This window comes from Oryctolagus cuniculus, chromosome 5 (genome assembly GCF_964237555.1).
Source record: "Oryctolagus cuniculus chromosome 5, mOryCun1.1, whole genome shotgun sequence".
NCBI classification, from domain to species: Eukaryota; Metazoa; Chordata; class Mammalia; order Lagomorpha; family Leporidae; genus Oryctolagus; species Oryctolagus cuniculus.
Genome location: NC_091436.1, coordinates 149,763,114 through 149,789,746, shown reverse-complemented (window position 1 = coordinate 149,789,746; position 26,633 = coordinate 149,763,114). Strand labels below are relative to the sequence as shown.

The window sequence follows — 26,633 nt, the reverse complement described above, 5'->3', positions numbered from 1 at the left end:
GTGCTTGGGCCCCCACTGCACTCCCTGGCCACAGCAGAGAGCTGGCCTGGAAGAGGGGCAACCGGGACAGAATCCGGCACCCTACCGGGACTAGAACCCAGTGTGCCGGCGCCGCAAGGCGGAGGATTAGCCTAGTGAGCTGCAGCGCCGACCTACTAATTGATTTATATAATCTCTGCTTTTATCTGCCTCTATTAATGTTTGTCTTTGGGCTTTGGTAACTTTCTGTCTTGATAAATTTGGATTCTCTTTTCTTTCTCTTTTGTGCATCTGCTCTGTTAGCGAGTTTTGTACTGTCATAGTTTTCATGATGGTTATGTTCTTTTTATTCTTTATTTTTTATCCTTTTACTTCTAATGTAGGACTCCCTTCAGGATTTCTGGTCTTTTGGTGATAAATTCTCAACTTTTGCTTGTCTGGGAAAGACATTATTTCTCTTTTACTTCTAAAGAAAAATTTCACCGGATACAGTATTCTTTGTTTGGAGTGTTTTTCTTTTAAAGTTCTTGAATATGTCATCTGATTCTCTTCAATTTGTAGGATTTTTGCTAAGTAATTCGCTTTCAGTCTAATGGGTTTTCTATTATATGTAACATAACATTTTTCTCTCACTGTCTTTTAGATTCTCTCCATGTCCTTATCTTTTCACAATTTGCCTACAATATGTGTTGGAGATCTTTGTTTGTTTCTTGGTTGAGTGTGGTTAGGATCATTAAAGCTTCCTGCACCTGAATATCCATATCTCTTTCAAGACTTGGGAAATTTTCATTTATTATTTCATTAAATAGTCTCTCAATGCCTTTTTCCTTCTCTTTCAAGTATCCCTAATAGTATAAATATTTTTCATTTAATGGTATCTGTCGCTCCCCCTCTTCGTGGAGGAGCAACACAGGACCCTGCGCTGTTCTTTCGTCTGCTCGGCCCTCCCCGGGTTTGCTGCTGGTTCTTCCCGGGTTGGCTACTATCCCTTCCACCTCCGTGGAAGGGCAGTTCCCCCTGGCCACATTCCCCACTTCTGCAGGGGAGCGGCACACCGCCGGCCGGCTCTTCTCGGGGGCTGCACAGGTGTTCCCCTTAGATGTTCCCCTTAGATGTTCCTGGTGCATGCCATCTCTCTCCTCCTTTATAGTCCTCCTCCGCCAATCCTAACTCGGCTGCCCACACGCCGAGTACGCTGCTCTCCTCCAATCAGGAGCAAGTCCTACAGTTTATTGGCTGAACTGGAGGCAGCTGTGCGGAAGCTGTTTACTTCTCTCCCAGTGCCATATTGTGGGAGAGCAGATGCATAGAATAAGTCTTAATTCCAGTAACTTAGTCCAGTCCGGATTGCTCCCCACAGATCCCCCTTTCTTTTTATTTTTTGGCGTTGATACGCGCCTGTCTTTGGTGTCCCGCGGCACACACTCTGCTCTACTTGCTAGAGTTGCCACAGGCTCTTACAAGTCCTATCAATCAGGCAAACCGAATCCGGGTCCTCTCTTCGCCATGTTGTGAGGAGGTTTTTAGGCGCTGATGCGTGCCTGTGTTCGGTGCCCTGCAGCGCATGCTCTGCTCTGCCCGCAGGGGCTTACAAGCCCTAACAATCAGGCAAACCGAATCCAAGCCTTCTCATTGCCATATTGTGGGGGAGACTTATTAGTGTTGGTTCGTGCCTATCTTCGGTGACCTGCAGCTCGTAAGTTGCTAGCGGCCCGCAGGTGCTCATCGCCTCACTTAATCAGGCAGACCGAATCCAAGCTCTCACATTGCAGTGTTGTAGGGAGGCCTTTCTATTTCTCTATTTCTCTATCTCCGGGCATTCCTATTTCTCCCATTTTACTTCTATCTTCCAGCATTCCTATTTCTCTCACTTTACTTCTAAAACTTCTGTTTCTCTTATCCCCGCGGTTTCCCTGCGCCCGCCCGAGGCTGCTTCTCGGCACCTCGCCCCGCGGCAGCTTCACGGCTCTGCGCAGCTTCCCGGCGCCTTGCCCCGCCGGCGCCCGCCCCGCGGCGGCTTCCGGCTTTGCGCCGCTTCAGCCCGCGCTTCTCTCATCTGCGCGGCTCGGCTTCGCGCGCACACTCCGCGGTCTCCACGCACTTCGCGCCCGCACCACGGCCTCGCGCCAGCCCTGCGTTCCCTATCTATTCACGCCCCGTGCTCTCTCTGCACGCGGCGGCTTCCACGAATGTTTCCGCCACCACCGGCATTCAGTCCAAGTTCCCCGGACTAACCTGGCGAATTTCAACCTGGCGGCCCACGTCTCTGCCTCTGGTTCCAAATCTTCGCCTCTTGCTCCCCGGGGTGACTTGAAGAATTCCAAGGTGGCTTATATCTCCGCCTCGGCCTGCACTCGCGGCTTCATCCTCCCTAACATTTTTCTCTACCCGGTATGTTTCCTTAAGTTTTCTTCCAACAATATTCCTCTCATTTCTCCTGGCTACTCCCCACAGTCCGTATCCGAGTCCAAGCCTCCTCCAGGTTTCACTTTCGCTTTCAGTCTCCTAGCTTCCCCGCCATAGTCCGCATCCGAGTCTATGAAAGCTTTCACTTTCGCTTTCAATCCTAACTTCTTTCCCACAGTCCATATCCAAGTCTATGCCTAGGCTTTCAATAGCTTCTTCCGGCACCTTTTTCGTCCGGCTTTTCCCTAGGCTGTTTGCTAGTCTCTCTCTCCGATAATTTCCCTAGGCTGTTTGCTAGTCTCTCTCTCCGATATTTTCCCAGTTCTTCCCGTTTCTTCCCTCCTAAGTTTGCTATCCGTCCTAGGTTTCCTATCCGAGTCACGGCACCATTATGTCGCTCCCCCTCTTCGTGGAGGAACGACACCAAACCCTGCCTAGGCTTCACATCCGAGTCACGGCACCATTATGTCGCTCCCCCTCTTCGTGGAGGAGCAACACAGGACCCTGCGCTGTTCTTTCGTCTGCTCGGCCCTCCCCGGGTTTGCTGCTGGTTCTTCCCGGGTTGGCTACTATCCCTTCCACCTCCGTGGAAGGGCAGTTCCCCCTGGCCACATTCCCCACTTCTGCAGGGGAGCGGCACACCGCCGGCCGGCTCTTCTCGGGGGCTGCACAGGTGTTCCCCTTAGATGTTCCCCTTAGATGTTCCTGGTGCATGCCGTCTCTCTCCTCCTTTATAGTCCTCCTCCGCCAATCCTAACTCGGCTGCCCACACGCCGAGTACGCTGCTCTCCTCCAATCAGGAGCAAGTCCTACAGTTTATTAGCTGAACTGGAGGCAGCTGTGCGGAAGCTGTTTACTTCTCTCCCAGTGCCATATTGTGGGAGAGCAGATGCATAGAATAAGTCTTAATTCCAGTAACTTAGTCCAGTCCGGATTGCTCCCCACAGTATCTAATATGACTCATAAGCTTTCTTTATTCCTTTTCATTCCTTTCTCTTTATTTTTTGTCAGACCGGGTTACATCAGAAGTCTTGTATTCAAGATCAAAAACTGTTTATCTTGCTTGGTCTAGTCTGTTGTTGAAGCTCTCAACTGTAATTTTTATTTCACTGATTGAAGTTTTCAGCCCCAAATTTCTGATTCTTCTTTGATGAAAATTATCTCAGATTAACTACTCATGTATATACTGCGTGGTTTTCATTATTTTCATCAATTTGTATTCTCTAACATCTCAATGAGTTTCCTTAGGATCATTATTTTAAAATTTTCAGACTTTCACAGATTTTCTTAAATCTGGATCTATTTCCAAGAGAACAGTTTTGTTGTTTTGGAGATGTCATGCGTCCTACTTTTTCACGTTTCCTGTGTTCCTACACTGCTGTTTGTACGTCTAGTGTAAGAGTCTCTTCTTTTTGAAGTAGACTTCTTTGGAAAAGGCTTTTGTTTAAATGGAATGAGGTGTGTCAGGTAGGTAGTCGCTTTGGTTTTCATTCTAGGTGAGCTCAGCAGTGCAACCTGAGTGACTTACTCAGTTTTTAATTATGTCAGCCAACTCCCTGGGTACCAAAAACCTAGTCTCTAGCAGGTTGTGGAGACAGCGGTGTGACACTGAAGAAGGCATGGACTTCCAAAAGTGTGAGTCCTCAGGCCACAGAGAGTTGGGTATTAGTTACACCACAGCTTGTGATGGAAGAGGGGCTGAACATTTCCCCAATATCTATGGTACTATGTCATATGAATAGAACCTTCCGCAGGTACTGCTGGATGAGCATGAGTGATGATGTAACCTTTAATTCCAAAAAGCCCCAGTCTCAGCATGTTGCGGGGGGGGGGGGGGGGGTGGATTGAAGGGAATTTTTATCCAGAATCCATGAGGTGAATACAGGTTATGCTTAGGATTATGCACTGGCAAGTGTGGGTATAGAGCAGTGGACTTAAGGTAGGGTTTTCCCCAGATCCCGCAGGGTACATTCAGGTGGCTTTGAAGAAAATAGTACTAATAGTCACAGTCCCAGAGCTGTAGGACACTAATCATATGTTGCCCAGGACCCACAGGAGAAGACTGTGCTGGGGACTGTGCACTGGCAGGCATGGTCTTACTACAGTGCAATGAAGACAGGGCTTTCCCCACATCCCAGAGGTCAAGAACTCATATTTCTGGGACCTATAATGCCAACAGTCACAGTGCCAGGACTACAGGGTGCAGAGGAGACCATACCTGGTTCCCACATTTCATGTACAATTTATTCTGGGGAATATGCCCAGGCAGGCATGCCTCTGAAGCAATGGGATGTAGACAGAGTTCTCCCCAGGGCCGACAGTGTGTTGAATCTATGGAACATAGCTCCAAAAGTCTCAGTCCTGGAGCTATAGGGCTCAAAGAATACTTTTTATAAGTCCCACAGGGTGATAATAGCTTATCCTTGAGGTTGTGCACTGACAGGTCTCCAGGACTGATTCAGAGGAATGCAAATAGGGCCTTTCCAGTCCCAGAGCTGCAGGGTCTGTGAAGTCCTGGTATCTTATGCAAGTCCCCACGCATCGATTGCTAGTTACACTGGGGATCATGTACTGGCTGGTGCGGTCCTAGAGCAGAAGTTTAAGGGCAGGGCCTCCCCCTTGGGACTTGTTGAACCAGCAGTCACAGTCCCAGAACTGTAGGATGCAGAGACGTTCTTACTCAGGTATCCCAGTGTAAGAGTAGATTGTACTGAAGATTGTGGAATGGCAGCTACCAGCTGTAGCAGAAAAAGGCAATCAGAGCCTTCCAGGTCCTACCGGTGAATAAAAGTTACTCCAGAGACTTTAGCACCTACAGTTACAGCCCCAGAGCTACAAGACAGAGAAGGGACTTCCTCCAGTTCTCACAGGGCATGCAGTCATGCAGGGCTTCTGCCCACGTGTGCTAAGAGATGCAGAAAGGGACTGGTCTGGCCTTCTGCACTTGTATATTTGCTGCTGCTGGCACCAAGCCCAATAAACAGAGGAGGAATGTCCCTACATCACACAGAGAGTGCTTGTGGCTCCCTGATTGGTTTGTAGCAACCCCACAGATTCAAGATGCAAAGGGACCTGTTCTCTGCCCTGTGATACACACTAACTCTGATTCTAGGGGTCTCTGGTAGCGATGGGGCTGCCTACTGTTCCTTAAGACAGAATGGAGTTTAGTACTGGCTGTGTCACAGAAGCTTGGGCTGGGGCTTTGGGTGGGAGGCAACGTGGGTCCCATTTTTAGGGTAAAGCTGTCTCGCAGATCCTGGCTAGTTCTTTGGACTGGATTTAAAGCCAGCAAGGACTGTGGACTTGCCCTCTAGGTAGGGTTCCTGATCTATGGTAATGGTGGCGTTCATGAACTTTTCCACTTCCATTTTCCCAGCGATGTGGAATCCCCCAGCCAGGGCACTTGGATAGGAGCTGCCAAGTGCTTCAGTCCTCTCTGCTGGCTTAACAAGTCTCTGTGTTGTGCAGAGTTCCTGTCAGTTCTTTACCAAAGTGTGCCCTCAGTCAACCTCCTGGATATGGTATTGCCCTCGTTCTCCTCTGTGGCAAGGTGGGTGCAGGGCCACTCCACTCAGCCATCTTGCATCTTCCTGTATGGCTGCCCAATCCTACATTTACAGCCTCCAAAACTGTGAGCTAAACAAACATGTTTTCTTTACAATGTGCCCAGCTTTTGGTATATTTATTAAACAGTAAATGGACAAGAAGAACAATCACAGTTTCATATTTGTTGGTAAAAAATGGTTGCATATCACCCCCACTAGCCTATCTGGTCCATGAGGACAGATAGCCTGTCTGGCTTTGTGGTGTTGTACCATCCACCCAGCAAAGCTTCTAGCTTTCAGTAAATGTCTAGTGAATGCAATAATAAATAAAAAGCAATTAACAGAACATGCTTACTGGAAAGATATGATAATATTATAGATAACAGGGCACATGTATGGCTGATGAGAATGAAAAAGTTCTTCATCTCAAGTTTTAGATAATTCATTTTTTAGTGAAGGGACCAATCTAAAATACATATTTTAATATTCCTGTGTTGAGTGTTCAATACATGAAGCCTTGACATGTGGATGCAATCACATTTCATGTTTTTTCCTAGTAAGCGCTCAAGAAAACTGACATCAGAGACTTATTTAAAAATGCAGGTTCTCCCCCAGGATGAGCCTCTCTTCTCCAGCATTTTCAATTTGAGAGGAGGATAAAAGGGGAGATATACATTTCATTCCTAATTCATAGATTCATAGTCAGCTAATGCAAAATCAAAGGCATCACTGAGGCACTCTGCAAGTGGTTAACACTTCCTGGAGATGATTCAGAATTGCCCTCATTCCTTGCTAACCTCCTACATGCTGGTTTTACAGGACTTTCTGTATAAGAAAGCACTCTCTGTTATGCCTGCCAGGGAGCAGAGAAACCAAAAAATATGAAGGTGCTTCTTTTACTGTGCTGGAAGAATGCACATAAGAAGGGGAGTTTTGTAGTTAAATTCATAATGGAATTGGAAATTGCTTCAGGCAGGAAGCTGGTATGCTTGCCTGTCACGGCTCTACACAAAATGGCATACGTCCCAGAGCATCGGAGTCTAGCATGCTGGATCATAGACATCACACACGCTGGCTACATCCAGCCCAGTGGAGTTCTTCATTTATCCATGTATTTTTAAATCCTCAGAATATCAACGTTTATGATATAGACTAGAAGCTATAATTCTCAAGACAAAGCAATCAAAAGGGAAAGGAATAGGCTGGCTTTGTCACATAGTGGGTTAAGCTGTCATCTGTGACACTGGCATCCTGTATGGGTGCTGGTTCAAGTCCTGGCTGCTCTGCTTCCAATCCAGCTCCCTATTAATGCACTTGGGAAAGCAGCGGAAGATGGCCCAAGTGTTTGGACCTCTGCCACCTACATGGGAGACTCAGACGATGTACCTGGCTCTTGGCTTGGCCTGGCTCCACCCTGGCCAATGTGGCCATTTGGGAAATGAAAGTGGACGGAAGATTCATTCTCTCTCTCTCTCTCTCTCTCTCTCTCTCTCTTCCTCCCTCCCTCCCCTCTCTATGACTCTGCCTTTCAAGTAAATAATCTTTTTTATAGAAAATGGAAAAAAGGCTTTATCATAGAGAATCTAGAAACATTACAATAAATGTCAAGACCACGCTTCCTAAGTGCAGTCGACATAGAAGCAAAAGTGAACTGAAAGAACTGTGGCAATTCTCTCAAATCACTTTGCCTGCAACATTGTCTCCCTTCAAAATTCACTTGGTGACTCTATTGTTTTTCTTTAGACTACGATCACATATAGCTATGTATAATTCAAGAAAAAAGTCTACATACATTCTTCTCATGGAAATTATGCATTAAATATGTAATTATGAAGAAAGCTCAATGGTTAACATCTGGAAAAGTACTGAAGTTACAGCTCAATGCAAGCTGGAAAATGAGTGAAAGAAAATAAAGAAGGGGGAGAGGAAGGAAGAAGGGAAAAAGAAGTGAGAGGAGAAGAGAAAAGAAAGGTCTGTTATGCTTAAGTTTATACAACTCCCCCAGTGAACGCTTGTCTCAGCAAAAATCATACATCATCACTTTCCATAGGCAAACTCCACTGGAATGTATCCTTTTCCCAAAATATTGTATTTCATTTAATTTCTATAAAATATTGTAATGCTTTTCTAAAATACTACACTGTCCTCTCACTTTTTCAACTACTCTGAATCACACAGATTTGTGACAACTCCTGAGATAGACATGAAGGATGATGGCATGTAATCAAACAGTTCTTTTAAAACTTAAAAATTGCAAATCAGGTCTTTTGATGGGTTTTGTCCCTGCCTTGTAATTGAATGTCAAGTGTTTTTTCTTCTTCTTCTTCTTCTGCAAAATTGTGCTTATAAACTCCAGTACCACTGGCTGCTTCAGGTTCTGCCTCTTTTGGAGCCCCTCAATGCCACACTGGCTGGATGTCTCTGCATCTAATAAATCTTGCTTTTAAACCTTAAAAGAAAAAAGAAACTTAATACAGAGGAACAAATATTACAATGACATAATAAAAGAAATGATCGATTCCCTTGGGAAGGAAAAGGGAGAGAAAAATAGCTATGAGTTCTTCACAGGAGAGGTGGTGTTTGGTGTAGGTTTTCAACAATCAATAGACAGACAGATGGACCACAGTGGAGGGGGGCTTTAGGAGAAATTTGGAAGCAAAGACAAAAAATGAGGAGCAAGTATTTAGCCTAGGAGTTAAGATACCTCCCTCCCACTTGGAGTATATGGGTTTACTTCCTGTTCCTGGCTCCTGGCTCAGCTTCTAGCCAAGGCATATCCTGGGAGGCAGTGGTGATGGCTCCCACATGAAAGACCTGGATTGAGTTCCTGGCATATGGCTTTGACCCCCATGCAGTCCCAGATATTGCAAGCACTGGGGAATGAACTAGCAGATGGTAAACCATCCATCCTACCTGTCCCCCAACTCCCAGTAAATAAAAGAAATTTTAAACACTGAAAGGAAAGCAAAGGGAATAAATGCAAAAGCACCACAACCTGAGGTAACAAGTATATCCAGAGGCCTATGGTGCAGTAACAGCTGGAAGATAAGTGAAAATGGTAGACAAGTTGGGTGAGTAAACAAAGACAAGTCATAGACAAGTTTGGATGATCTGCAGATTGCACTGACTCATTTTATAGCCAGCAAAATTGAAGCATGAGATTAAATTATTATTATGTCATTATTGAGGATCTGACTACCAACGGTATGGAAGATACACTTGAGAAACCACAGTGGAAAAGATCAGCGAGGAAATCCTTAAAAGAATTCACAAGAGAGAGATGAAGACCTGGGCAGCTGTGTTGGGATTGGAAAAGGGTTGGCAGATTGGGAAATTTTAAGTAACAAAATCTGTTACTCACATGGACATGAGAGATTAGGCGTGGCAGAAAGGGAGGAGTTTGTTTTGGTATATACATAGTAAAAGATCAAGTCTAGAAACAAAAGTAGTGATTTTGTTTTTGAATGTGCTAGATTTTCCTGTGGAGTATCCTGTTGGCAATTAATAGCAGTGATCAAATACAGTATACAGAGTTATGGAAACAACCCGGGAATTGAGATATTGATTTGTAGACAACAACATCCAGGCAGCAGTGAGCAATGGATTCAGTGAGCACTGGAAAAAAAAAAAAAAAGCAACAGAAGAGATAATGGCTAGTGTGAATCTGTGGAAATACCAACACTTCATGGGTTAATAAAGGAAGAGGGGAAATGAAAGAACTGACAAAGAGTAAATGAAATCAAAAGGGATTCAAGAGAGAATGGCACCAGAGAAGAAAAGAGAGGAAAGATATTTGTGGAAACCTTTCTAGTCTCTAATAGTGCCATGGAATTTCGAAGATTAGGTTTAGAATTTAGAATGTCGTTAGTACTGATATTGTCATGTGGCTGCCTTTAAGCTATTTTTGCAACGTAAATTCGGAGACACCTTTAGAATTTTAGTTGTTGTTGTTAATTATACAGACCATTCCCTTTTGGTTCGATTGAATTAAACACTCTGCCAGTCAGGTTGATTTCCTATTCATGTTCCTGTACCCAGCAGCACCTACCACAGAACATAAAACATGGAAAATTACCATGTCACTTTTGATTTTTAATGCTTCCAAAGAAAATAATTAATGAATTCTCAGGTTTCAGTAAACTTTCATCTTCATTTTAATATGTATTTGAATTATAAAAAATACTAATATGTAACTGTCTTTAAATTTGTGTGTGTGTGTGTGTGTGTGTGTGTGTGTGTGACAGAGAGAGAGACATGTATCCACATTTGAAAACACTAATTCATTCATTCTGTGTGAATCACATTATATCATATCTAGCAGGAGAAAGTCCTTCTGACAGGTCTGGGCAAGCTGAATTGGCTTGGCTTCCTCTGCCCTAATAACTTGCTTTAGCTGATCTCTGTTTTTGCTATTCCAAGTCTATCTCCCTCCCTTATCAGCCTTAGCTACATTGCCATTCTCCAATTTGCTACTTTGGCAACTGTGAGAGATTCTAAACTTGGTATTTTTGCATTTTTATTCACCCAAAATAATGAAAAAGATAATTTCTCTTACCGTTCATGTCATGTGAAAATAAAAACCTGTGGCAGTACTCACCAATCTCGCTACGATAGGCAGAGATGAATTTCACCATTATAAGATAGGGATAGGATGTTATTTGTCTGAGTCTATATCTCTCTACCTACAGCAAGTTTGGACATACTGATATTACCAAGGACGTAGGCCAGGTTAATATCATAGAAAAGTTAAATCATGGGGTGTTCAGTTCCAAAAAGCTACCTAAGAACCAATTACAAACCACATATCCTCGTATCCTAATCTTCCCATTCTAAATAAAGTCTATCATATGCAAAGGTTTCAATGTGTTGCCAATGTGATATTAAAAGGTAGGCTCCGTAAGAAGTCATTAGGCTACACACAGCATTCAGCAGTAACATGTTTGCCTGCCTTCTACCTTCTGCCTTGTGAGGATAGACAGCAACAAGGCCCTCACCAGACTAAATGCCAGCTCCTTGATCTTGAACTTCCAGCCTCCAGAACTGTGAGAAATAATGTTTGTTTTGCACAAATCACTCAGACGACGATATTCCATTAAAGTGGCACAAATGACTAAGAAACAAAGCTTGAAAATAAACCCACCACCAGGAACCAAGAGAAACACAGAATGAAAATGTGTTTGTGAATGGTAATTCACTCTAAAATGCACTGTACTTTTGCTTGCTAAACACCATCAGAGCTCCAAACACAGCTCAGGACAGAAAACCTGGAACTCAGAGGGGACAGGCCCCCAAAATTCAGCTTACACGTGGGGTGAGGCAAGCTAAAGGGACAAACTGAAAAGCAGACACTAAGAGGACCAAATGGGTGTGATAATCCTCATGTGGCAACACAGACAAGCAGTGACCTCTCAGAAATTAAATAGGGTGAGTGGGTTCTGATACCCATGACCCTCTAGAGACTCATGGACATCCTAGTCAGTGTAGGAATAGTGCCCTTTGAAAGAAATATCTTTAAATCTTTACTAAACATTTAGGAAGATCTTTAAATTTTACTAAACATTGAAAAAGGGCCGGCGCTGTGGCATAGTGGGCTAAGCCTTCACCTGCAGTGCCGGCACACCATACAACCGCCATGTTCATGTCCAGTTCTCTGCTATGGCCTGGGAAATTGACAGAAGATGGCCCAAGTGCTTGGGCTGCTGAACTCACTTGGGAGACCTGGAAGAAGCTCCTGGCTCCTGGCTTTGGATTGCCCCTCTCTGGCCGTTGTAGACATTTGGAGAGTGAAGCAGCGAACAGAAGACCTTTCTCTTTGTCTCTTCCTCTCCCTGTCTGTAACTCTACCTCTCAAATAAATAAATAAATCTTAAAAAAAGACCCAAGAGCAAGTAACTTTCTATTAGAAATACTTAACTATCAAAATAAAGAACTCACCATAGCACCTAATACAAAATAATGTTTTATTAGGAAACTCCTAGAACAATGATTCTATGCAATACAAAAATATTCTAAAGATCTTTAATAAAGTGGCTTAAAATAATAAATTATTTATTCATGGCAAATTGCAGTATGTCAAGGATTGTTTGGTTTAGAATTTCACCTGATACCAAGTGCTAGTTAGAAGGTTGGTTTCTTGCAACTCCTATTGAACATGTACAATGTCCATAGACATGGAAAGATAAAACTATCTTTCAAAAAACTTTTTTAGAGATTGGTATCTACTTTGATAGAGTCTATTGTAATTACATTTCAATTGTGATATAAGAAATCACATGTGAAAGTTAAAGTCGTGTTTGTGATTAATTCAGTGTCCCATGGATTTCATTGCCCCATCTAGCTGGTAATAGCCTGGCCTTAAATCCGACTCACCTATCATCAAGGGGTCAGATTATAAAAAACAAACAAACAAAAAACAGATAATGAACATCTCAGATGAACAATTCCCAGAAGTCTTCAGAAGTAGCCTTTAATGCTGGGGGGAAATACTTACCAGGTATGGCAGACACACCATAAATTGCCCCTCAGTGAGTCAGACCTTCGTTTAATCCTCTACCCTTGAATGGAAACAGAATCTGTGACTTTTATCAAACCAAAAAATAAAACACAAAAGGGGGAATATCATCCCCAAGGTCACATTACAGTTTATAAGACTCCATCTAGATAGAATGGAGCAACAGCCTCTCCTTTGCTGTCTGAAGCTCACCACTGTGCTAAGAGAGGATTCACAAGCAAGACCCATAGAAAAGAACTAGGAATGAGCTCTGGAAGTGAAGGGTTGCCCCCAAGTAAGAAAATTGGACTTTAGTCCTACAATTATAAGACAGATTCAGCCAACAACCTGAGAGAGTGGAAGTAGATCTTCTCCCACTGAGCATCAACTGCAGATACTGCCCTGGCCAATATCAAGACTGTAGCCTGGTAAGATCCAGAAGCAAATATCCCAGCTAACCTATGACCTGCCACCCCTCAGAAACTGTGAGACAATAAATGTATATTGAGGCAGGCATTGCAGCTCAGGAGATTAGTCTACTGCTAGGGATGTGCTCATCTCCTATTAGAGTGCCAGCTCAAGTCTGAATTCCTCTGCTTCTGATCTAGCTTCCTCCTAAAGCATCTTAGAAGGCAGTAGATGACTGCTCAAGTGTTTGGACTTTTTCCACATATGTGGGAGACCTAGATGAAGTTTCAAGCTCCTGGTTTCAGCATGATCTAGCCCTGAGCTTGAGAAGTGAACCAACAGATACAAGATTCTCTCTCTCTCTCCTCTCTCTTCTCTCTCTCTTTCTCTCTCTCCTCCCTCTTCACTCTTTCAAGTAGGTGAGCATAAACAAATAAACATTTTTTAAAGTTCACAGAAAAAATATTCAAAAATAAATGTGTTTGCTTTAAGCTTCCAAGTTTATAGTAATTTATTATAGAGCACCAGACAGCCAGATCCAGTACTTGTCCGCACTTTGGGTAGGAAAGTAAAACTTTCCAGAGCAAGAAAGGCCTGTGCTCTTGACCAGAAGAAATAATTGGCATGACACCAAGAAAACAATTTAGGAAAATTCACGTGTGTGTATTTTGGAGTGTCTGTGTTTCAGGGGTGAGGCAGACACCCGTTGCAAATAACTCAGCCCCAAAGTAGAAGCATATGAGCAGCCAGAGTAGGGGCATTAGACATGGGAGTGGGTTGATTTGCAAATAGGGTGTCAAGTTACAGAAAAATAATGGTAGTGAGAAGTTGACAAGGTATTTTCATAACTTTTGAGGTGGAGGAAGGAGAATCTCCAGTCCAAAAAAAATTCTGAAATCTTACAAGTAGCCATGCAATATTGTTGTGAAGCTTTTCTCTTGGTAATCAATAATATATCATAATACCATGGTATAAAATGACTACTGGATTGGGGTTCTTAATTAAAGTCCCAATCAGCTGGAGGTGAGAGGTCACTCAAAAAACTTTGCCATAGGACCCAAAAAAAAGAACTAGAGACAACAAACACACACTTTAATGTTAGAATTGGATTGGGGCCAATGCTGTGGTACATTAAGTAAAGCCAACAGCTTTACGGCCAGTTCAAGTCCCAGCTGCTCCACTTCCAATCCAGCTCCCTGCTAATGCATCAGTGACAGCAGTGAAGGATGCCCCAATGCTTGGATCCCTGCACCTATGAGGAAGACGTGCAAGAAGTGCCAGGTTCCGGCTTTCAGTCTGGCACAGCCCGTGTCATTGTGGCCATTTGGAGAGTAAACCAGCAGATGGAAGATCTCTCTCTCTCTCTCTCTCTCTCTCTCTGTAACTCTATCTTTGAAATTAAAAAACTAAATCTGTTTTTAAAAAGTTGTAATTGGATTAAAGTCCTAGCTCCACGTTTGTTAATTCAGACAAATTACTGAATTTCTCTAAGCCTCAATCTATTCATTTTGAAAAATAAGTGTAGCAATAGTCATTCCTCCTGACTGTCATGGAATCAAAGAAGTAAACAAAAAGGCAATTAAATGACTTAAATAATCTCGAGCACAAAGCGTAAATTGAAGTCTTATAAAAGTTCAGTGGCATAGAAATTTTAACAATTGAGTGTTTTGGAGTCTGCTGTGTGGATCTGAACACTGGGCTCTCTGGTTTATTAGCTCTGTTACCTTTTGCTTCTGAATACTTATTTACACATCTAAATCACACTTATCTCACTGGCTCGTGCATATATTAAACAAAATATTGTATGTAAAGTATTCTCATTTTTTATTTAATATATTTCAGTACTGACTTCAATTGCTCAGCTTTGGAGCTGGCTAGCATGTTGTCACTGGGTGTGAACTCCCCTTGTGCTCTCTCAAACTCACCCCACTGCCCTGAATACTTCTAATTCAGACAAAGGATGGATATCATTATTGACACATCTCTTTTTACTACCTGAATCTCCATGGTAAAGCTCTTCAATAAAGGTCTGTGGGAGTGAATTAAACCCAAATTTGTAGACTCATGAAGAACTTGTGGGCTACAGACAAAGGGTATCTTTCTTCTCTGTGATTTTGCTTGACCTCAGCATATCTTCACAACCTAATATAAATATAGATGCACATTTAAATGGGTGGGAAGATGCCTGCTAAGCTAACAAAATATAGGTTGGTTTATTCTATAATGTTAGCTTTGCTATCAGCCTAGATCATAGCAGGAGCAAACACAGTGAACATAATCATGTGTCAGAATTATGTGTCAGGGCTCCCAGCCCCATTTACTTCCCTCTGTACTACTGCACACAAATCACATAAGAATATCAAGATATTTATGCTCTAAGTCAAATATCTATGCCATAAAAGTGACATATGTGAGATCAATATAACTGTAATTTTCCATATAATATGTGTTTAAAAAACTTTTTATGGATGTAAATGTGTAATAGGCCAAGATGGTGACCTCAGAATATGTCACATTAATTTCTTGGGAAGGTCCTGGAAGACATGTGGAAAATAAGCTATCTGACCAGCTGAAATCTATATCACTAAAAGGTTCTTTAAAGGTGATACTTGTATATCCCAGCCTCCACCGAACAGTATAACTAAACCATCCCACACATATTGAGCAGTCTCTTCTACTTTCATAGGAAAATGGGTCCACCTGGAAGTATGATTTCCCTTGGCAGCATGATTTCTTATCTCTCAAAGATCTGTACATTGTTTGATAGGCAGTTTTCTATGTGTTTGGTGTTGCCTTAGAGATCCACAATGCCCATTCTACTAACATCCCACTGTCTAGGATCAGAGTTAATGCACTGATGATCACCTCCCAGATGCCAAACACTACCCCATCCCCTATACAAACACCAACTCATTTAATCCCTACAGATTTATCCTATGGGATGACTACTATTATTATCTTCATTTTACATTTGAGAAAACTAGGGCACCAGGGATATTAAATAACATGTCCCAGGTCACACAGCTAATTAGTAACAAAGTCAGAATGTATGGCTCCTGATGCATGCTCTTAAACACTGGGCTATACTTCACCTTCAGCACAGAACAATTACTGGACATGGAATTGAAAGGACCCAAGATTTAATTTCAACTTAACTAATTAGCTATATGAAAACTCTACAATTTTATTAATTCTTCTTTAATGCCTTTTGAATAATACCATATCATCATATTGGTAAGATTACAGACAGACATAAAGCCTCCTTACATATAATAGCATCAAAGTATTATAATAGTTGCTAGCTTGTAATAGTGATTCAATAAATTATTACTTATATCTATATTTGACCTTTCATATTACTCATCTGGAATCTTTTTAAGCTACAAATAAATTATTCAGATTTGTGATTCTTTTAATTCTTGAACATAATTTAGTTTTACAGATGAACTCTGGCCAAGAACAAAGTCCCGAGAGAAATCAAAGACACAGACTAATCTACTTGAGTGGACACTGTGTATAGAATTAGTTTAAGGGCACTGGGCATTGTTGAACAGGGCAGCTCTAGGCTGGTGACAGTGGGGTTGTTTGGGTATCCAGAAATCACTGTGATGTAAAAAGTGGATGCAAGAGAAAAAAGGTGTCAAAAAGGACAGGCAAAGACCTGAAGCAGGAGCTTCTTTAATGTCTATAATTTATACCACTGCTCAATACCATATTTGAGTTCAAAAGATATTCCACTTCATGCCAGTGGTGGAAATATCACAAAAAAATTATCTCATTTCATCCCAAAGACATTCTAATGCTGGTATATGTGACTTATTTCAGATGTAGCCCACTGTCTTTCATAGTTTGGCATCTCCACACTGTAATGGAAAGAGGTAATCAAAGGATCCTCATGAGTTTGTCTTAAAGATTTCACTGGACAGTGACAAACCAAAGAACATGGTCTTAGCTATTACATACAGAACCTTTGAGAGAACCAGTTACTATCAGGAAAGTAAACACCTTGATATCCCCTGGTACTTGCATCTAAGGATTCAACTGCATAACATAACCAAAGCCCTAGTTTTAGGACAGGAATGAAGAGTGAGTACTTTAATTTTACAATAGCCACAATGAAAATAAGTAAGAGAGATGGAGTTGGAAATGGGTATCCCACAAGCTAACCCCAACACAATAAGCACAGGTAAATAGCTTAATCATACTCACGGCATAACTTAGCAAACTAGGTACTCGTCAGTTGTTTATTAACTGCAACAAAATATCTAAGAAAAGAACTTATAAGAAAGTAAATTCATTCTGGTTTATGATTTTGGAGATTTCCAATCCAAGATCAGACCAGGCCCCATTGGGTGGTCATACCGTGAAGTTGGAGAATGTCAGTGGCTAAGCAGGTGTAGAGGAAGGATCATATGGTGAGCCAGGAAACAGAGAGAGGATGGCTGGGCCCACCTCAGGCTTTTATAATCAACCTTCTCATGAGGACTACCTTCTGAGAACATGCCTAATGACCTAAGGACCACCCATCTCCCCCCCCCCCATTGAATATCATAACAGGATTAAGTCTCTGCCCTCTTTGCCTCTTTGTACAATTACCTTATAACTTCTGGAGATTAAACATTTACATGTATTCATGATTTCATAAATTTGGGAGCCAAATTTCATTCAAATCATAGCACTGGCGCCTGGAGAGGTAAGCAGCATGCACCAGAGCTCACAACTAACAAATGGCAAGGTCAGGATTTAAACTGCAGCACCTTGTATCGGGGTCTGGGCACTCAGCACTCTACTCTGCTGCTTCTCCAAATCAGTTCTTGCAGTTCTTCTCTTTCAGTACACTCTGAAAATTTCCTTGGTGGTCATAATCATCGTTTTCAATTGTACATTTATGCTGTGTAATCATTTATTTAATGTTTCTCTGCCCAATTACATAGTAATTTCTATGAGAGCTGAAATACTTTTTTGTTTTATTTAACCCTGCACAGGTAGGTAGTAATGTGCACATTTTCTCATACCTAGCCAGTCAATTAATGCTAACTGAATGAATAAGTGAGTAGATTCACAATAGGCTTTAATATGATGCTAACCCTGCTCTGAACAAGGACCTAAGTAGTTCAGAGCAGAAAACTCTCCATGACCTGAAGAGAGGGAAGTGGAGATTCCAAGAACATTGGGAAGCTGAGCTTGAATAGTAGATTTCGCATTGGGCAGCTGAAGTGAGATAAGGAAGCCCAGTGTAAGAAAAGACAAGTATGCTTATAGATCAAACAATTGACTAGCTTAATCAAAGTAGAGGATGTGTGTTGAGAAATAGGTACAAACTAGGTTACAAAACAATTTAGGGGGAGTCATGAAAGAAAGGCAGAGAAAATTAGACTTTGGTAATAATAAACAGTTGGGGATTTTTGTGAATGCAAGCAAAATGCTGAAAGTGATTTCTCTGGTAGTTTTATGGAGATTTGATTGAAAGCTTTAATGAGGCTGTTTCCTTAGCATAAACATCCAATAACAGTGAAGACCAGGCTAGCCATAAGAGTGGGAACAGAGACAGAACACTGAGCAAGCATCACAAAAAAGTAGCCACTAGTAGAACTGAGGATGTGAGAAATGATATAGAAAGAGTTGGGAGATAGATCTAAAGCAACTCCACCTTTTCAAGGGAGTTGACTTGCAGCACTGGGTAACAAATTAGAAATGTGGAGAGCAATAGTTTGAGAAGGAATGCCTTGAACAGCCCTTGTCTTGACTGTCAAGAAATAGTTTCTTTGTGTTTGTTTGTCTGTTTGTTTGTTTTTCTTCTTCATACTATATGTTGAACTCTTTACTTAACATAGAGTTAATTATATGTGTATAAAATCAATTGAAAATAGATCTCAGTGAAAAATAGGAGTGGGAATAAGAGAGGGATGTGGAAGGTTTTAACTATAAATCTGTATAGTTCTGCATACATTCTTAGGGACTTACTTCTAAGGGTACAGTTTAAAAACTTGCCATGGGACCCCAAATCCCATTAAACTGGGTAGCAAAAATGCTATCTTAAATGTTAAAGGGGGGCCGGAGCCATGGCGCAGTAGGTTAATCCTCCACCTGCGGCGCCGGCATCCCATATGGCCACTGGTTCTAGTCCTGACTGCCCCTCTTCCAATCCAGCTCTCTGCTATGGCCTGGCAAAGCAGTAGAAGATAGCCCAAGTCCTTGCCCCCATACCCCCACATAGGAGACCAGGAAGAAGCTCCTGGCTTCTGGCTTTGGATTGGCGCAGCTCCAGCCGTTGCGGCCATTTGGGGAGTGAACCAGCAGAAGGAAGACCTTTCTCTCTGTCTCTCCCTCTCACTGCCTGTAACTCTACCTCTCAAATAAATAAATAAAATCTTTTTAAAAATGTTAAAATGATCATATCAAGTGTTAAAGTGATCATATAGGTAGGATTAAGAGTTAAAGGGATCATATAAATAAGACCAAGTGTCTAGTAATAATAATATATAGAACTGAAAAGGAGACAATGTTCCAACATGGGAAGCAGTCCACACAGCAGTCTCATAGAATCACAATCTCTTTAAATAGCACTCTGACCTCAGAATCAGCCTTTAAGGCATTCTGGTCTGGTTGAAAAGCCCATGAAAGCATTTCAGGCATGGAAAGCCAAGACACTATGGCAACAAAATGTCCTACTTGAAGGATCTCTGTGAGTGAGACCCCAGGGGAAAGAAGCGGCAATCAAAGAAGGATGTACTTTTCTCCGAAGGGAGGAAAGAACTTCCACTTTGCTTATGGCCTTGTATAAATACTGACTGAAATTGTGGATTCAAAGGCTTCTTCGCCTTGGCAACTCCTGTCAAGAGCCTCAGGTGATCACTGACATCATACATGAGATGTATTGTTAAATTAACAACAGGTGTCACTATGCACTTACTTCCCATGCAGTACCTCTGTCCGCAATGAGTTATATTATGAGAATTTACTGTAAAACCTGTCCTCAGTTTTTCTTTTCTATGCGTGCGTGTGCAAATTGTTGAAATCTTTCCTTAGTATAGCATTAGTCTTCCATGTATAAAGTTAACTGAAAATGAATCTTAGGGGCCGGTGCTGTGACATAGTGGGTTAAGCCGAAGCCTGCAGTGCCAGCATCCCATATGGGCACCAGTTCAAGTCCTGGCTGCTCCACTTCTGATCCAGCTCTCTGCTGTGGCCTGGGAAAGCAGTGGAGAATGGCCCAAGTGCACCCATGTGGGAAACCTGGAGGAGGCTCTTGGCTCCTGGCTTCAGATGGGTGCAGCTCCAGATGTTGCAGCCAGTTAAGGAGTGAACCAGCAGATGGAAGACCTCTCTCTTTCTCTCTCTCTCTCTCTTTCTCTCTCTGCCTCTTCTTCTCTCTGCATGTAACTCCAACTTTAAAATAAATAAATACATCTTTAAAAAAAAAAGAAAATGAATCTTAAGGTAGAATGGGACTGGCAATGGAAGTGGGAGGAGATGGTGGGATGGGAGTAGGGGTGGGATGGCGGGTATGGTGGGAAGAATCACTATAGTCCTAAGATTGTGCATACAAAATCTGTACTCATTAAATAAATGGTTTCTTTGAAAAAAAGAAAAGAAATGTGGGGAACAGGTTGCTCAAGGAAGAAATGGAAAGGCAATGGTGGAAGCTGAGGAAATCAAAGGACATACAGACAGCTTTCCATAAACATGGGTTCTGCATCCATGAATTTAACCAGTCAAAAATTGAAAATATTTAGTGAAAAAAATGCATCTGAATAATAAATGGACAGACTTTTTCTGCTTGTCATTAGTCCCTAAATAAAATAGTCTATAAATTGTTTACATTGTATTTGCATTCTATTAGGTATTATAAGTAATCTAGAGAAGATTTAAAGTATACAGGAGGATACACATGGATTCTATGCAAACTATGCCATCTTATATAAGGGACTTGAGCATCCTCAAATCCCCCAAGATACCAAGAGATCACTGTACAAGTAAACATTTTCATAGGAAGTTAGAGGTAAATAATTGAAGACCATGAAAAAGAGTAAAGCCTGGATATATAAACTTGGATAAGAACATACAGAATATATTAGGAAATATACAGACCCAGTCTTGGGCACTGCAATCAACTCAGAGCTCAGGCAGTCAAAAGTCTGAGTGATTTTCTAATTTCTGTTTTCCTGCCTCAATGACAGCAATGTTAGCCTGAATCTCTTAATGACCATGAGACAGAACTTCCCTTATCCCCAAATTGACCCACACTGGAAAAATGTGGTGCGGGCAAAAGACAAACCTTTGTTGTGTTAAGCTACTGAGGTTTCAGATTTGATTTTATCTGCAATACACCTTAGTCTATCTGAACACAAGCAGAAATCCACAGCCTGAAGTTCAAGATTGTAGATCTTAATGAAAGGTGAAATTCAAGGCACAAAGAGCAGAAGGGACTGAAACGCAATATGTGAATTGTGTGAATGAGGAGGATGGAGCTGCCCTTATGGTAAAGTCAGAAAAACATTCCTCCTTAGTGGGTAAATAATTGGTTCATATTCATGGTTCCTAGCAACCTTGATAAGGCTTCTGAATTAGGAAGGAATTTGAAGGAAGTCCATTGCTGATTACTCATGCAAATCAGCAAATGCAAATGAAAATGTGAATTAATCCACATTGTTGTAAAGAGAAAACATGCAAATAATTTAAAGGCCAATTTGACATTGATAAAGTAAAAACAGTCTTTTCTTTGGTAGCTGACATATTTTCATTTTTTCCTGCAATTAGTCCCTATTTTCAACCCATACTATTTGTCTTGTGTGTTACCAATAATCAGTAGGTATTTGCTGACTGAATGAATACATATATAAGGGAATGGACAATAACTGGAAATGACTGAAAGAATTGAATTACAGTAGTCTTACCTTACATGCAGTTTCATTTTTCACAGTTACAGTTACCCAAGGACAACACAGGTCCAAAAATATTAAATAGACAATCTCAGAAACAGTACATAAGTTTTAAATTGTGCACTCTTCTTCTGAGTAGCATGATGAAACTTCATGCTGCTACACTCCTTCCTGACTGGGATATGAATGTTTCCTTTGTGCAGTGTATCCATGCTATACACACTGACTGCTGCGACTCGGTCAGGACCAGTACGGTTATCAGATCAACCGTCCCATTGTTACAGTGCAGTGTTCTAGAAATACCTGGGGTTCAGCTCTAGAGATGGTTTCAGGGCCCCATCCAAGATAAGAGAGGACTACAATAGATCATGTCAATACGTGGGAATATGTGTGTGTTTCATTTATCCAAAGAGCAAAGATAAAGAATATCTCTTACTGGTTTAACCCACATACACACACACACACACAACACACACACAAATATGTGAAAGACAAAGGAAATAATTGAAGTTATTTCCCTGAATGGAGTCATTAGGGTAGTTGTTCTTTTTATGCTAATCCTGTAACAGCTTAAATGAGTTTTCGACCCACCTAATTCTGATGTTAAGAAAATATTTAATTGAATTAGACCCAAGAACACTATTAGGGGAAAAGGTAAGAAATATTAAGGCCAATGAGTCCAAGGATATTATATTCTCAATAACACTGTTTTTTTTTTTAGCATTTGGTGAGTGTTTTTATAAGAGTAAGCTAAAGAAAAAATTTAGAATTAATATATGTGGTGAGCAAGGCTCAAAAAAAAGTAGGAGGAAAGGATTCATTCATCTAAATATCAGGAAGAATTTGCTGATGGTGGAGACATCATATTGAGAAAGGGAATAATCTGCTTAGTTGTAATATAAGGCAGACAAAGAATTAAAACATCCATCACTGGAAACCATCCTTCATCTACAAGGAAGTAGACCAGCCAACATAATGGAGAACAGTGATCTACACTGTTAGAGTAGTAGCTGAAGGCAATCACAACAAGGACAAATACTTCCATTAATAAAACCCATGTGATATTACAACCCAGCATCAGCATAAAGAGCAAAATTACCATAAATCTGAAAAACACAAATATATTCTTGGGTTTAAGTCTATTTTCTTCTTCCTAGCCACAGATATTGCAGGAATAAGATTAGATTTCTATCAAGGAAGTAAAGCACTTAATATATTCATCTATTAGGATAGCATATAATCTGAAAATTACAAAATACAGCATGCAATTGGATCTTCTGGTAATTTTTGCAGAAGTTAGTACTATAAAATTAGCTACGCATTTTGGTGTGCCTCTCCTCTTGTTGACCTATATCATCAACACTACAAATATTTATTATTTGCTTACTATATGCCCGGCATTATGCAAGACACTAGATGGTCTTGGCTCTCTTGGAGTTTATAATCTAATACTTGATGGGATGGGCATGAATTAATTAATTGTTAAATTATAATCAACTCCTCCTTGGTCCATCTTCTGCATGGAACAGAGACAATGCTAGTTGATAATAATTACTGAATAACATTGACATTCCCAGAAACTAGCACAGTACATGAGACTCAGTACACATAGGGACATTCAAAGACTGTTGTGGGATAAGTAAATGAAAGGATCAACAAAGGAAGGAGACGAGTGGAAAAGGAAGTACATGGATGATGAAGCAGTTTTGCTGAAAGTTAGCAGAATGTGACCATTTATCAATTAAAATTTGACCTTCAGAAAGCAAAACTTCAGAAAAAAATTACCTGTTTCCATCAAAAGTTAACAGAAAAATGACCTCTTTCTGACAAAAACAAACATATACTTACATTTTATGTTTAGTTTCAGGAAGCCAATTATTCATTCCCAGCTTCACTCTGAAATTATCTCATATGGAAAAGTCCCTTAACATTTGTACTGTTCTTTTTTTTTTAATACTTATCAACAGTAGCATTCCTTCCTAGCCATGGATACACAGGATTAATTAAAACCTACAAAGCAATTTAGGTGAAGAATACTAACTTCTTCTTAAGCCCACTGGCATATTCATTTGTCTTTCATGGAGGGACACAACATACAGATAGTAATGCTAGATCAACTCAGGAGGGTGTTTGACTGAGTGACTTCTGTAAAGAAATAAAATCTAATATTCTCCCAACAGCCTGGGCATTGTCTTCTATGAACACATGGTGCACGGTCTGACAAAGGTAGAGAAAGTCGCCTACCTCACAAAAAGTAGGACTTTGGTCAAGCCACCCACACCAACCACAAAGATGTTGGTTGTTTTGAATCCACTGGAATATAATTATACACTCAACCATAAAATTTCTTCAACTTTGCCCTAAAGCATCGATTTGGCATTTCTAAAATTACTCTGTGATCTGTATTTACTACATGTCTAATGACATCTTCTTATGTATTGAAAGTGCAATGCTAATTTGAGAACCACATCCTCATCCTGTGTAGGAATCCAAAGCTCTTGCTACCACAGAGGAATAAACAGCCTTTAGGAAATCAATAAAAGAATACATAAAAGGTCATTTGGTCTAATCCACTGACCTGAGCAAGTACTTAACTAATCCATCTAAAACAATATATTTTTGGTAAAACCTAATTGGTAAAACTATGTAGATATATTGATAAAGATGTTAATAGCCAGAACTTAGTAAGTCCTTCTATTAGCCAATGCCATACTAAGCATTTTACATACTATCTTACCTAATCTTCCAAACAATCTTCAAGTTATAATTTTTATTTTGTTTTATAGATGAAGAAAATGTGACACTGACAAATTAGCTGGAACTCTGGCTCAAGTAGCCAGAAACTGGGTACCTCAAGGAAATTGGGGGAAGGCTAACTTCTCAGGTTTAAGGAAACATGGAGGAGGACAAAGCACAACTTGACACTGCCCCAGAACGACGCTGCCTGGAGCTGCTGAACACTCTGCCACCACATTCCAAGCTCCAACTCAGTGCCAGAATGACTATCCACATGTGAGAGACCTGGGTAGGAGCTATTTTTGCCAAGTGTCTTTGGATTAGTTGACCAGAGCCAGAAAGAGCCTCTTGAGATTTATTGGCCTCCCACACACATCTACTTTTGGCTTCTGTAATGGGAAATACAGTTGTCCCTCTTCACCCACAGTGGAGAAGTTCCAAGATCCCCAGTGGATGCCTAAACCCAGAGAGTACTCAACCCTACATATACCTTTTTTTCCCTTATACATCTATATCTATGATATAGTTTAATTTGTAAATTAGGAACAACAATACCTAACAAGGAAATATAATAATTGTAACAATATTCTATAAAAAATCTATTGAAAATTTATGATTCCTTATCTTTGCAATTTTTCATTTAATACTTTTGGATCACATTTGAACATCAATAACCAATGAACTGGTAAATTAAAATAACAGAAAGTGGGGGGAAATTATGTAATCTTCCCTCCTAAAAATAATCTTCATATTTCCCCCTAAAATGTCACCAATACCAGTCCCCAGAAGTTTACCAGCAGGGACATCACTGCACTATGCTTTCTGGTCCATCCAGAAATACTCACAGTTCAAAGGCAGCCTTCCCATAGAACAAAATGTCCCCCTATAAGATATTGAAAATATAGCTAACAACAGAAAACAAACTTCAATGACCAAAGAAAACATTAGTTTTTTAACCTGTGCATTCCTTTCACCTGAATTGAGATTAATAAATAACCTCTCTCTGATTCTCTCTGGATCTTTCCTATTCTTCAGCCAAATAGTAATTTCTCAGGCATGAAATACAATATGGCTTCTACCAGCTCATTTCCATACTGGTGAATTACTTCTGACCTTAATGAATGATTCTCTAACAAATCCTCTATTCGTTTTTTAAATATTTTATGTCCCCCACTCTCTAGATTTATTATTAACTGCTGTAACTTATAAATGTTAACATGGGCTGATGCCATCATCCAGCTTCATCAATAATGAAGTGCTTTATTTTTTAATGTTTTTTTGTATGTATGTGTTATTGATTGTAAATGGGTTTGACCTAAAAGGCCTTAAGCTTTTTCCATTAAAAATGAAAGTAAGCAAAATCTCAATGTGGAATAATACTTTTCAAATATATTCATGCTTGAGTATACCCTGATGATCTTAATGAAATGAAGTGGATATTAGAAAATAAGCCAATGGATGAATTTGCAGGTAGTGTATGAGAAACCCTGCTAAATAATCCCTGCATTTAGCAGCTAGCAATAGCAATGCAAAATGAGAACTCCCAGGTCTTAGACTTACCCTCACATCCATTCATTGTGTGACTCTGCTAAAATGGATCCACATCACAAGTCAGATCTAAAAAAAGAAGAAAAAGGACAGAAAACCATACAATAAGTCATTCTATTTTAAGTGCTGTGAAATAAAGGACTATTATAAAAGGAAAGCATATCTACCTGGAGAAAAAATAAAATATTTCATGTCTATGAATAGAGAAACCAATCCCATTTATTATTTGATGTTTCACTGTGGCAAAAAGCTAATTTTAATCATCCAGCAAAGCTAATCATTCAGTTATAGTGTAAGTCTTTGCTCCATTTTCTTTTCAAAGGGGAAGACAAGTGCCAAATTAAAAACTTAGCAAGCAGAGACTTCTTTCACTTATTCATTAAGACAGTAACATTTATGGAACAGACATCTAAAAAGAGGCAATAATATGCCAGTGTTCACCTCCAGAGCACAGATAGTTGATTAGTAGGAATACAATATGTGAACATTTACACAATGAGGAAAGACATCACAGCGATATTAAGGTGCAGGGTAAGTGCTAAAGAACATTAGAGGAGGAATATTCTGAATTTCGAGCTGGGATGGCATTTCAATTTTTAAATTAACATCAAATTCTCTACTGTCATGTGAGTTCCTATT

General features: G+C 40.6%; 1 long non-coding RNA gene across 1 annotated transcript in view; it reads right to left on the bottom strand.

Annotated features, from left to right (window-relative positions):
- Positions 1-26,065, bottom strand: part of LOC127493078 (uncharacterized) — a 137,642-nt gene extending 111,577 nt beyond the window's left edge. The window contains exon 1 of the long non-coding RNA XR_011388776.1: positions 26,007-26,065. This is a non-coding gene — a long non-coding RNA (uncharacterized lncRNA). The remainder of the gene's footprint in view (positions 1-26,006) is intronic.
- Positions 26,066-26,633: the final 568 nt, after the last annotated feature.